The sequence below is a fragment of the Gracilinanus agilis genome, chromosome 2, assembly GCF_016433145.1.
Source record: "Gracilinanus agilis isolate LMUSP501 chromosome 2, AgileGrace, whole genome shotgun sequence".
NCBI classification, from domain to species: Eukaryota; Metazoa; Chordata; class Mammalia; order Didelphimorphia; family Didelphidae; genus Gracilinanus; species Gracilinanus agilis.
In genome coordinates this window covers 501,125,308-501,137,586 of record NC_058131.1, presented here as the reverse complement: position 1 = coordinate 501,137,586, position 12,279 = coordinate 501,125,308, and the positions used below count along the sequence as shown (strand labels likewise).

Here is a 12,279-nt window from a genome sequence, read left to right as displayed (position 1 = left end):
ACTCCATGCTGGAAAATAGGCCAGGAGAGTAAGAAGCTATTGTGTGAAGCAGATTCCTCTTATTCACTGAGCCAGAGTGCGTCCCCACTTGCTGCCCCTTCCTCTTTTATCCCCTTTCTCCACCCCCCCTCACCCCCACCCCCCAATTCCTTTCTAAAGTCTGGAAATAGCTTCGTTGCTACTCTCTTCACAGAACGAGTCTGACCCAACCTTTCCACACTAGCAATGGTGTTTATTGGTACCTCGTCTCCTTCGTTTGGGAATGGATCAAATGAGGGCTTCTACGCGAGTACAAAGAGCTCGAAACCCTCCTTGAAAGAATCTCCTGGAACATCTAGTCTTCCTGTGTGTTGACTCACCCCAACAAAGCTGACGGCTTGCCAGCCGCGACACAGGAGGCAGGTCCTGGCTGCCTTATGTAACCTTCTCCTTATCTCCCCAGGGCATGGGTTTCAGGTCAGCTCCCAAAATAAAACCAGAAAACAGCTTAAAGCAATTAATAAAAATGTTGTTCTCCTTTATTAGACCCCATGCTAAAATACCCTCTACTCGCAACACTTTCAGTTGTGGCCCGGGGGCACTTTTCATCTTTTTTTTCTTTCTTTCTTCTGTGTTAAGAGAACATTAAGAGCAGGCTCTAGAGTGGGACAATAAATAAGCCCGCTTGCACCCCCTAGTGGACTCATAGGGCCATTGCTGAGTAAAGTTTCCTCCAGTTAATGCCCCAGCGAGGTTTATATACATTTCAATCCGGTAATCGCAAAGACCCTTACAGGATTTTGAAGGGGGGAGGGGGGGACTTTTTTGGTCTTCTCACCCGACTCCATTTTATAAAGGAAAGGACTGATATTAAAGGAAGCCATTGATTTGTAAGGAAGTAAGGATTTTAATTGAAATTTAGAATTCAAAAATTTAGAATTCGAAAACAGGTCTTTTGACTTTAAACCCATTGCTTTCATCCAGCAGAGACCTGATCAGATGCAAACGGTAGTCTCCTGTCAGAGAAAACTTCCTTCGTCTATTATGGTGTCACTTAGGCGGCATAGTAGACTGAGAATTAGCTGCGGAGTCAGGAAAATAGGAATTCAAATTTGCCTGAGATACTTATTGGCTGTGTGAGCGTGGGTAAGTCTCTTAACCAATCAGTGCTTCAGTTTTTGCTTTTGCAAAATGGGGATGATGGTAGCATCTATCTTCCAGAGTTGTGAAGATCAAATAAGAAAAATGTCTATAAAGCACTTTGTAGATTTTAAAATTCTATGTAAATGTTAACTCTTTGTATTAAAATTTTATGTCTGAAAATTGTTGTTGGCAACTTTGTGAAATGGCTAAAGAGAATTTGGCATCCCCTCTTCTGCCTCTGTGTCCTTTTGTACTATCCATTTCCCTTGTGCCCAGAATGTATTCCTTCTTTGCCTCTGACTTTTAGAATCCTTGGATTTCTTCAAGTTTTACTTTATATGTCATCTTGGTGGGAATGCTTTCTATATCTCCCTACTTGTTAATGCTTTCTTCTATCTAAAAATATCAATTTTATAGAAACGCAGAAGAAAAACACATGATGGGTTATGTGGTTCGATGGATATATGACTGGGGTTTTGGCTTTAGAAGAACACTCTTACAAATATGAATAATTTGGAAATAAGTGTTGAACAATGACATATCTATAACCCCGTGGAATTGTTTGTCAGCTCCATAAGGGGGGAGGGAAAAGGGGAGGGAAAGAACATGAACCTTGTAGCCATGGAAAAATATTCTAGATTTAGGAAAAATATTCTAAATTTAAAAAAAAACACACAATTGAAAAACCCTTATTTTTCCTCTTAGAATCAATATATTAATAATATATAATATACAATTAATAATATATATTGGCTCCAAGACAGAAGAGTGGTATGGGTGAAGTGATGGTTAAGTGATTTGTCCACTGTCACAGTGCTAGGAAGTATCTGAGTTCACATTTGAACTTAGGGCCTCTTGGATCTAGTACTGGCTCTCAAACCATTGAGCCACCTAGCTGTCTTGAAAAATAATAATTATGTACTTATCTGTTTCTAGGTTGTATCTCACCAATAGAATGTAAATTCCTTAAAGACTGGAACTAACTTTTTTTTTAAACCCTTACCTGTATTGGTTCTACCGCAGAAGAGCAGTAAGGGTTAGAGACAATGGGGGTTAAGTGACTTGCCCAGGGTCCCACAGCTAGGAAGTAGCTGAGATCACATTTGAACCCAGGACCTCCCATATCTAGCACTGGCTCTCAAACCACTGAGTCGCCTTGCTGTCTTAAAAAAATAATAATTTATATACTATCTGTGTCTTTGTTGTATTTCACCAGTAGAATGTAAATTCCTTAAAGCCTGGGACTGATTATTCTTTTCTTTCTTTCTTTCTTTCTTTTTTTTTTTTTATAATTCTCATGTCAAAATTTTTATTATCTACAGGATATAATAAAATTTTACAAATAAGAATATTTTCAGTTACCATAGCTAATCTCTTAAATAATGTAATGTCTTTGCAATGTAAATCAATTACAATAATTATTCACTACAAAGTAACAGGAGGGGAGAAAGTAAAATTTCTATATAGTCTGTGATAATGTACATCTCCAAAAAAATGTTAAATTTCCGTGTTTTCAGTTGAATTGTATATTATTTTCTTCAAGAATACCCTTTTTTCATGGAAATAATTACGAAACCATTCTATATGCTCAACTTTTTGTTTAACAGTAAGAAATGGGTTTTTGGAGAGTCCAAAAGTAACTAGTTCCATGAAATGACAAATTGATCCTTGCTTTGGAAAATCTTCCAGGTATTTATCCAAAAATATATGTTCATGAAAATCAGCACCATCATCATCAATACCAGCTTCATTGTTAATAGGGAATGTCCACAATCTTCCCTCTTTTGTCCACTGGATCATCTCCTCAATAGCATTCTGGGGAAGTTGTTGATTTATTTTGGCTAATTGATTAGCAAATTCCATATCGCAAAGTGTTGGTGATGCCTCTGTTTCAGGTGCCTCTTCAGGAGCTGTCTCAACAGGGAAAACATTAAGCCTCTTCCCCTGAAATAATCCTTTCCTTTTCTTAGAATCAAGAACCAACATTTCATTTGTTGATAAAAATCCGTGTCCTTCATCAAACTGAATCTGATGGTCTGGCCTGGCATAAATTTGAGATGTAGATGACTTGGCAATCTTCATATCTGATACTATGGTACTTATATTATTTGTTTCTTTTCTTTGGTGGGCTCTGAAGTCTTCCTCATGTTTTCTTAATTGACGGAGCAAATCTGATTTGACTGAAAACTTGTCAAAAGGAAGAGACTCAGCAACAGCAGTTGCAGCTGCCACTAATTCAGGATTCAGTGACTGCTGACTCTCAGGTGCAGAATCTTCTACAGCTTTCTGAGCCACACTTCTTGTTCTTAGGTTAACTTCCTTCCTGCTTTGTGTCATGGTTGTAGGAGTTTTTTTTGTCCTGTAACATGTCTAACGCACTTAATTCAACTTTCATACTCTTTATAATGTCCAACAAGTTTTTATTTGTATTTTTCTTTTCATTATCCTGTCTCCCTGGAACATCCTTAGAAATTTTTGCAAAAGGTATAGAAGACTCATCTTTCTTGTTGCAGATCATACTGTTTATGCCAAACCACCTTTGAATTTTGTATTCTGGCCAAGCCGGGCAGGGGCCACACTCCCCGAGTCTCCATCGCAACTTCGGAGCCACGGGGGAGCAAGGAAGATGGAGAGAGAGGGGGCGACTGGCCCCAAAGGCCGAGACGCGGGAGAACATCACAGCGGAGGATGAAGAAGTAGCCCAGACTCTTTTCTTTCTTTAAAAAAAAAAAACCCTTACCACTCTTCTGCTTTAGAAATGATTCTAAGGTAAAAGGTAAATTGAGGTTAAGTGACTTGCCCAAGGTCACACAGCAAGGAAGTATCTGAGGGCAGATTTGAACCCAGGACCTCCGTCATCTCTAGGCCTGCCTCTCAATCCATTAAGCCACCCAGCTGCCCCCAGATATTTCTTTTCTTGTTTTATCAATGGTGCCCAGCATGGTGCTTTCTATATAACGGGTGCTTAACAAGATTAGATTAGATGGTTAGTATCTGCATCTGGGTCCATTTAAAGGGCAGCCTTTTGCCCCTTGAGAAGAAGCGCAAAGCAAGTGGCCAATGAATCTGTAGTGAATTCCGCTTTATTGTACAAATATATTGGGATCACTTGAGCATCCTCTCTCTCTCTGTCCTCCTCGTGGGATGGAAAATCTCGGGCAGTAGCACAGAGGGAGGGAGTGTTGGGGACACGAAGCTTCTCCCCCAGGACACGTGGGAGAGCAGAGAGAGCAGAGCTTTGGGACACCGCGTGGCCGTCAGTGACCGGGTGGGGGTGGGGGAATGAAGCTGACCACACTTCTAAGTGGTCCCGAGGAGGAGGAGAGCTGACAACCGAAAGTGAATGAGCTACGGAGCAGGTGTCTGCCAAAGGACTAACTACACGGTAATTCCGCCCACTGAAACTGATTAGACCGCGGAGGGAAAGATGAAATTGACTATTCTGCGTAGACTGTAGAGCCCGGTGGGGAGTAGCAAGTGAAGTGTATACCCCAGAGATGCTGCTTTTTCATCAGGACCTTTGAGTAGGCTGTGATTAAATGCCGGCTGTGAGTTTTCAGAAGTTTCAGAGCTTAAGAACCTCAATGGGAGGGAGCTATTACTGGAAAGGGGTTGGGGAGGAGCCTATATCTAGGACTTTTTCTTTTCTTACTAGATGTCTTTCCTATATGAATAAAACTGTTTTATGTTAAATGTTTGTGAACTTCAGTGCTTGCAGGGGTGGCAGGGCTCAGAGAGACATTATTTATTCTTCACTGCAGAGAATAGGGATGGTTTTGACCTTTGCTCCTTGTGGATCACAGATAAAGCTTTTAAAAGCTTATGGACTTCATGTCAATAGGAAGCAGGATTTCCAATAGTTCATGGATTAGCTCTGGATAAGGAGAAGCACTCCTTTTCATGAGATTCTGAGCTCTGTTTCTTCTCCTTCTCCTTCTCCTCCTCCTCCTCCTCCTCCTCCTCCTCCTCCTCCTCCTTCCTCCTCCTTCTCCTCCTCCTCCTCCTCCTCCTCCTCCTTCTCCTTCTCTTCCTTCTTCCTCCTCCTCCTCCTTCTCCTCCTTCTCCTCCTTCTCCTTCTCCTCCTTCTCCTTCTCCTTCTCCTTCTTCTTCTTCCTTCTTTTTTTTAAAATGTTTTTACACCAGCCATTTCCTCTAAATCTTTCTCACTCTAATTTGTAATAGAGGAAAAATTTAAGCAAAGCCAGCTGATACAGAAACTGTCTGACAGTGTATATACCACATTTCACATCTGTAATTCCCACCTAGGTTTATTTCTCTATCAGTTATGAACTCTAGTTTTCCAAGGGTACAATAAAACTTTCATGGAGGAAGAGGCTAAAGATCCAGAGCTCCATCTTCAAATTTGTCATATTCATCTACCTCAAGGAGATAAGATTGACACTTAGCATTATTTTTAAAAGAAACATCCCATCTTGAAATTGATAGGCAGGAGAAAAATAAAGCAGACTGACTGGGATAATGACCTGGGTGTGTTCTCTGGGTTGTCTAAAAATAGCCTACATTTCTGCACATTTGAGGCAGCATTTGGAGGAGACCCTGCAGCCTGACTGCCACATAGAACCATGTCCTATTTACTCAGCAGAGTGCTTGGGGCCACTGAGCTCATTGTAATCTAATAAAGAGAACAGAGAGATTTTGCGATTGTATGTTGTTTACAAGGCAGACCCTAAAGGCTTGTTATGACCCATTAGTCAGCTGTGTAAATTAATACCTTGTATGTCTGTTTAAACATAAAAGAAATTCCTTACAGGAGCTTTCCTTCAGGGTCTAGACCTTGTCATCATGCTGAGTTATCTTTTCTCCTGGCATCTAGTCCAGCTCCTTTGAAGCTATCAGATTAGGAAGGAAGATTTTAGTCCTTTGGGCATGGTCACTACTGAAAAATTTGGGACTTGATTCAATAGATTACTGCATATTTATTTCTAATTTCCCCACTGGGAAAATAAAAAGAAAAGGGGCATTATAATATCAACTTCATATACTAGAGTTTTATGGGTTGCGGAGATTTGGAAAACAATAGACTTAGATGAGGACATGAGACTTTATTTGAATACATGTCCCTCATACGTATAACACAGGGCATGGCAGCTGGCCATCTCCCCACATCCTCCTTCTAGACTTCCTCTCGGGGCTGCTTGGCTCTCCCAACCTACGTTCTTGCTTATAGGTTGGAAGTTCCAAGAGGAACGGCTCTACTGCTGCAACTTATTTGTCTCAGGGTAGTAGGGATAATGCTGGGAGAATACACTCACACTATTATATTCTATATCTGCTAAGCTCCCATTGGTGTGCTTCTCATTTAACAAATCAGCCAAGATGATATCATTGATTCTTTTTTTTTCCTTAAACCCCTACCTTCCATCTTGGAGTCAATACCGTGTATTGGTTTGAAGGCAGAAGAGCAGTAAGGGTTAGGCAGTGGGGGTCAAGTGACTTGCCCAGGGTCACACAGCTGGGAAGTGTCTAAGGTCAGATTTGAACCTAGGACCTCCCATCTCTAGGCCTGGCTCTCAATTCACTGAGCTACCTAGCTGCCCCCAATATCATTGATTCTTAAGCAGAAATGTTTGTTAAAAAGAAGGCAAAACATGAAAAATCAAAATGTAACATTCTCTCCATAACCATTCTTTTACCAATGCATGCAGTGTCTGTTGGGCAGAGGGACAACAAACTTATGAAACCACAGAATGCGAGCAAATGAGTAGATGACCTATGAGTTTGGAGCAACGCATAACTTTGTTGGTTATGGTCTCTTTCAGAAATAATCTGAANTATTTTTATTTCATTCCAAACTATACAAAAAATCATTTCCATGTACAAAGAAAAAGATTGCACATTAATGAAATCACAAATCTCTTATATGTTAGCTTACTTTTCTTCATATCGATATAATAAATCCCATTTACAAGTGTCCCCAGCCCTCTCCAACCTCCTCTTACTACAGAAATTACAGTCTGAGAGAGATGAACATGTTCATACAAATTAAGTCTATTTGGCCTGAAGAGATCCTTTTGTACACATTAGTAGCCTAGAGACAAGTGAGCTCCAGAGGGTCACTCAGTCGCTATATGTCTAAGATGGAAGTTGGTCTGAGATCTTTCTGCTTAACTCTTTATCTGCTCTCCTATGGTGCTTCTGTTAAATGGTATGTATTCCTCATATGTAGTCTCCAATGTATCCACACTCTCCAGAAGCCAAGAACAGTTAAGAAAGAAAATGGAGCCAATACTAAAGACAGAGTAGGCATCCATCTTACCAATGTGATGTGAGGAATCCTCAAGGTTCATTTACCAATTTTTTTACACTAACCTGCCATGAAATTTGTATTATGTAAGGACTGAGAATTGAAATTCAAAATCATTGCAAAACACAAAATCATTGCAAAACATCTGAAAGTTCATATAACACACACACACAGAAACAATTGATTGACTTTACTGACAAAGCACCACATTGTTCCTGTATCCGGACCAGAGAGCCCGTCTGACAACATGTATGATGACAGACAACATTTGACGGAGAAACAGAAAAGAGGAAAAGCATCAGGAGAAAAAAAGGAAATCTAGAAAATCACCAAGAAGAAAGATGCAAGAAAAGAGTACTTGAAAAGACATTGTGAAAAAACTTTTTAACTTTGAACTTTGCAAAAATGGACAATTGTATAAAGAGGAGAACAGAAGGAAACAATTTATGTAAGACTGATGCGGTGATAACCACAAAAACAAAAATAAACCTCACACTTTAGGGAAAATGCAACCACAGTACATAACATCAAGATACAAGAGAAATTTACATACAACTTGAAAATTGACAACTTTGAAAACAAGAGTGAATATTTCGCATGCACAGTACATAAAGAGAACACAAAACACAACACAAAACTGATATCTAGTTGAGACCTCGTGTAAATAAGCAAGTGTCTGGAGATTGTGAAAATATAATATATATATATATATACATATATATATATATATGTCTATAAACCCTGGCCTCTTTGTGCTTGAAGCAAAAATTTAGGTTGTTAGAAATATTTGGATAATGAAACAGCAGATTAAAATATAGTACCTATGGTTAAGCACCTGGAGGGAAAGTTGGGGAATAAGCAGATCTTTTCTTGGTACTTCTCTCATACCTTGAGAAGAGGGGGTACACTGGTGGCACCAGCCTCAAAATCTTCTGTCCTGAAATACCTACAAAGCCATGACCCTCTTCAGTATCTCCTTTGCCACTGTTCAATCACACCTCTTTCTCCACTTACTGGCTGTCTTACAACCAGATAAAATAATTTCTTCCTCTCTTCTTCTAAACCCTCTAAATTTCTCTCTGGTTTTGAGATAACTTCTTCCTTTTGTATAAATTTCTTAACACCTAAGTTTCTTATTGAGGCAGCTAGGTAGTGCAGTGTGGATAGAGTACCAGGCCCAGAGTCAGGAAGCTCTGAGTTCAAATCCAGCCTCCGATACTTACTAGTGGTACCTTGGGGAAGTCATTTAACCCCCATTTGCCTCAGTTCCTCATCTATAAAATGGGAACACACTGGAAAAGGAAATAGTAAACTACTCTAGTATCTTTGCCAAGAAAATTCCATGGATTTCATCCATGGGGTCATGTAAATTTGGACAAGATTGAACAATGCCAATGACGTTGATTTGATTCAATGAGGATTTGACTCAATTCACACAGTTCTTATTGACTGATTCAACCAAGAAGTTTTATTAACTAACAAAAGTAATTACTTTTAAGGAGGTGGAATGATTAATGGGTCCCTACCACACACTGGAAAACCAGACTTGTTGGCCATCTTTATTCTGAGTGAATGTTTTTGCTCTGTGGGGCTGCTTTTTCTGTGTTTCTCATATGACTGTCTTCATTTTTCTATACAGAGGGCGGTAGGTGGCACATTGGATAGAAAGATGGGTCAGAGAGATGTACAGAATTCAAGAAGCTGCTGCTGCATCTATTGTTCACTGGTTACTCGCCCTTTCTTTTCCAAAACATTAAAGTTTTGGTAGAGCAAAATATTGCCATGAAAGCTCCCTCCTATAATATATGTGTTAAGAACATTCAAAATGCAGGACTTTTACTCTCTTGACTATATCCAATTTATTTTGTAGATATCTTGTTTGTGCATAGTTGTTTGAATGCTGTTTCCCTTAGACTGGGCCCCTTTGAGAGGTAACTTTTATTTGGCTTTTATTGTATCCAGAGCCTTACTATGTGCCTGGCACATAAGTAGGTGCTTAATAAATGTTAATATGTTATTTGGGCTGTAAATAGAGAGATACTGTTAGTCACTGGTTATTCATTGAACTTCTGATTATTAGTGTAAAGTGAAGCTAAAACAGGAGGGAGGGAGAAAGGAAGGAAGGGGAGGAAGGAAGGAAGGAAGGAAGGAAGGAAGGAAGGAAGGAAGGGAAGAAAGGGAGAGAGAAAGAGAGAAAGAAAGAAATGCCATCGTTAACACCATTCTCTATGGCTAGCCTTCCCAATCCTCCAATCCCTTTCCCTATAAACTGATCCCAGGGAAAACAAAAGACAGAAATGGGAGATCCTCAGTTATGATTTGATTTAACACTAACCCACAGAGTGTCTCAAACCTGGAGCAATTATCCAGTGTCCCAAATGGTGATGGGGTAGGTTGAGGTATATGCTTATGTGTATCTCAAATACACACTAAAGTCTGCATTTGTATGAAAGCTCTTTTGGCTTTGAGAAGTGGAAAGAACCACAGTCCTTAGTATTTGATGCCCATGCTCTCGTGCAATAAAAGCCATCTTTTGAACAACCAGGTACTGTCGTTAACATTGTCTGGCAGATATCCTGCACATTAGCTTGACAATTTAAAAGCAGCAATGGAAAACAACATTCTGTGTCAGGGAGAATTACCTTGTGACCCCAGGGATACCAAGATGTCTAGTATTAACTGAATGACTTATGAAATAGTGTGGAAAGTCTTGTTTAAATGGCCTTGCCCCGTTGGGAGCTCACTTGCTATTAGCTGCCCCATAAAGGACCAATGGTTTTGAAATTCTTCATTTTATAGAATGCTATTTTGTATACACCAAGTGATCATCTGCTGAGCATGACTGCTGGGTGAGTTCCTGACTGAAAACGTAAATCAATAATGGTAAAGAGAACAGTAACAAGTCAGGGAAAGAAATATGAAAGGAGACTACTTATTGTCCTTCGAGAAAAGCACCATGCTGTCTAGTTGTCTTTTGAAATCTTTGACTTTGACCTGGATATGTTCGTTAAAGGGAAATCTCTTTCCCATATTGCCCTGGGGAAGAATAGAGGTGATGCCCCCCTGGGATTGTGTGTGTGTGTGTGTGTGTGTGTGTGTGTGTGTGTGTGAAGGATTTGACATATGAGAGAGAATGGGAGAAGACTTCACTTAAGGAGAATCCTATGGAGCCGTAGGCATGATAATACTTGTAGGAACATAAAAATTCCTCAGCTTGATACCCAGAGACTCAGAATTCCAGAATCTCAAAGGTGAAAGAGAACTCAGAGCTTATCTAATATGATCTGCATAGGAATCTCTTTTACATGAGATTATGAATGGGAAAATTGAGGCTTAGGAAGGTTAAGTAACTTGCTCAGTGTCCTCCAACTAGTAAGTATTGACCCCAAGGCTCAAAGTTAGAACACAGGTTGAAAGCTGCTAAATCCAATAATAGTAGTTAACATTTATATAGCAGTTTAAGGCAAAATACTTCATCCATACAATCTCATTTGATCCTCATAAAACCTTGTAAGGTAGAATCTCATTTTACAGATGAAGAAACTGAGTCCGAGATAGTTTAAGTCTGACTCAGGGTTGTACTGCTGGTAAGTATTAAATTCAAGATCTAAATTGCGATTTTTCTGACTTCGAATTTAGCAGTCATTCCACCAGAGCTAGCCGCCATCCATTGTGGTATTCCAGGAAATTGGGTAGCTTCAAGAATCCCCTTCTTTATTATTTAGGGTCTGATAAAGCTAAGGCATTAATCTGGCTGCTTACTTTTTCCTCCTCATCTGCTCTGCTTTGGCACTTCATTTCTTTCTTTCTTTTTTTTTTAAACCCTTACTTCTGTGTATTGACTCTAAGGCAGAAGAGTGGTAAGGGTGGGCAATGGGGGTCGAGTGACTTGCCCAGAGTCACACAGCTGGGAAGTGTCTGAGGCCAGATTTGAACCTAGGACCTCCCGTATCTAGGCCTGACTCTCAATCCACTGAGCTACCCAGCTGCCCCCTGGCACTTCATTTCTTACCGAAGCCTTTGATAGAAGACAAGAAGGAAAGAGAAAGACTGAAACCAACTGGTTGAGTAGGTCTGATAAATGATTTACTAGAGCAGAAACTTTGGGCTAATATGAAATTTTAGAACTTCATGTATTCCACCCAACCTAACTTTCAGTCTTATCTCCTTCTCCTCAGCACATATGTCTATTATAATTATTAGCAATAGTAGTAAGAATAATAACTACTACTGTTATTAGAAATAATAATAGTATTCATATATTATTAGGAATAATAGTAATAATAGCTATTATTATTAGAAATAATAATGGGATTTATATATTATTAACAATAGTAGTAATAATATCTACTACTGTTATTAGAAATAATAATAGCATCTATATAGTCAGGCAACTAGATCTAGAGTCAGGAAGACCCAAGTCCAAATCTGGCCTCAGACAATCAGACCTTGAGCAAATCGCCAACTCTCTCTGCTTCAGTTTGCTCCTCAGTAAAATGAGAATGATAATAATAGTACCTACCTCCTAGGGTTATTGTGAAGATAAAATAGGACTTAGCACAATGCCTGGCACACAGTAAGCAACACATAAATTTTAGCTATTATTATTATATAGTATATTAAAGTTTGCAAAGTTCTTCATGTGCATTATCTTATTTGATCATCTAAGCCAGAAGTCTAGAACTCTCCACTGTACAGCTCAGCAGATTTGGGAAAAATATAACAAATTAAATAAAAATACAACATAGATAATGTTAATTTATGTTTTTCTAAGCCAACATACAACCCCCAGGGACCTGGTTTCTATTTAATGTTGACACTACTGATCTAAACAACGGTGGGAGGTGTGTGTTATTTTTAAACCCATTTTACTGCATGAGGAAACTGAGGCT

At 39.4% G+C, this 12,279-nt stretch overlaps 1 pseudogene; it reads right to left on the bottom strand.

Annotated features, from left to right (window-relative positions):
- Window positions 1–2,453: 2,453 nt before the first annotated feature.
- On the bottom strand, window positions 2,454–3,799 carry LOC123235894 (annotated as a pseudogene).
- Window positions 3,800–12,279: the final 8,480 nt, after the last annotated feature.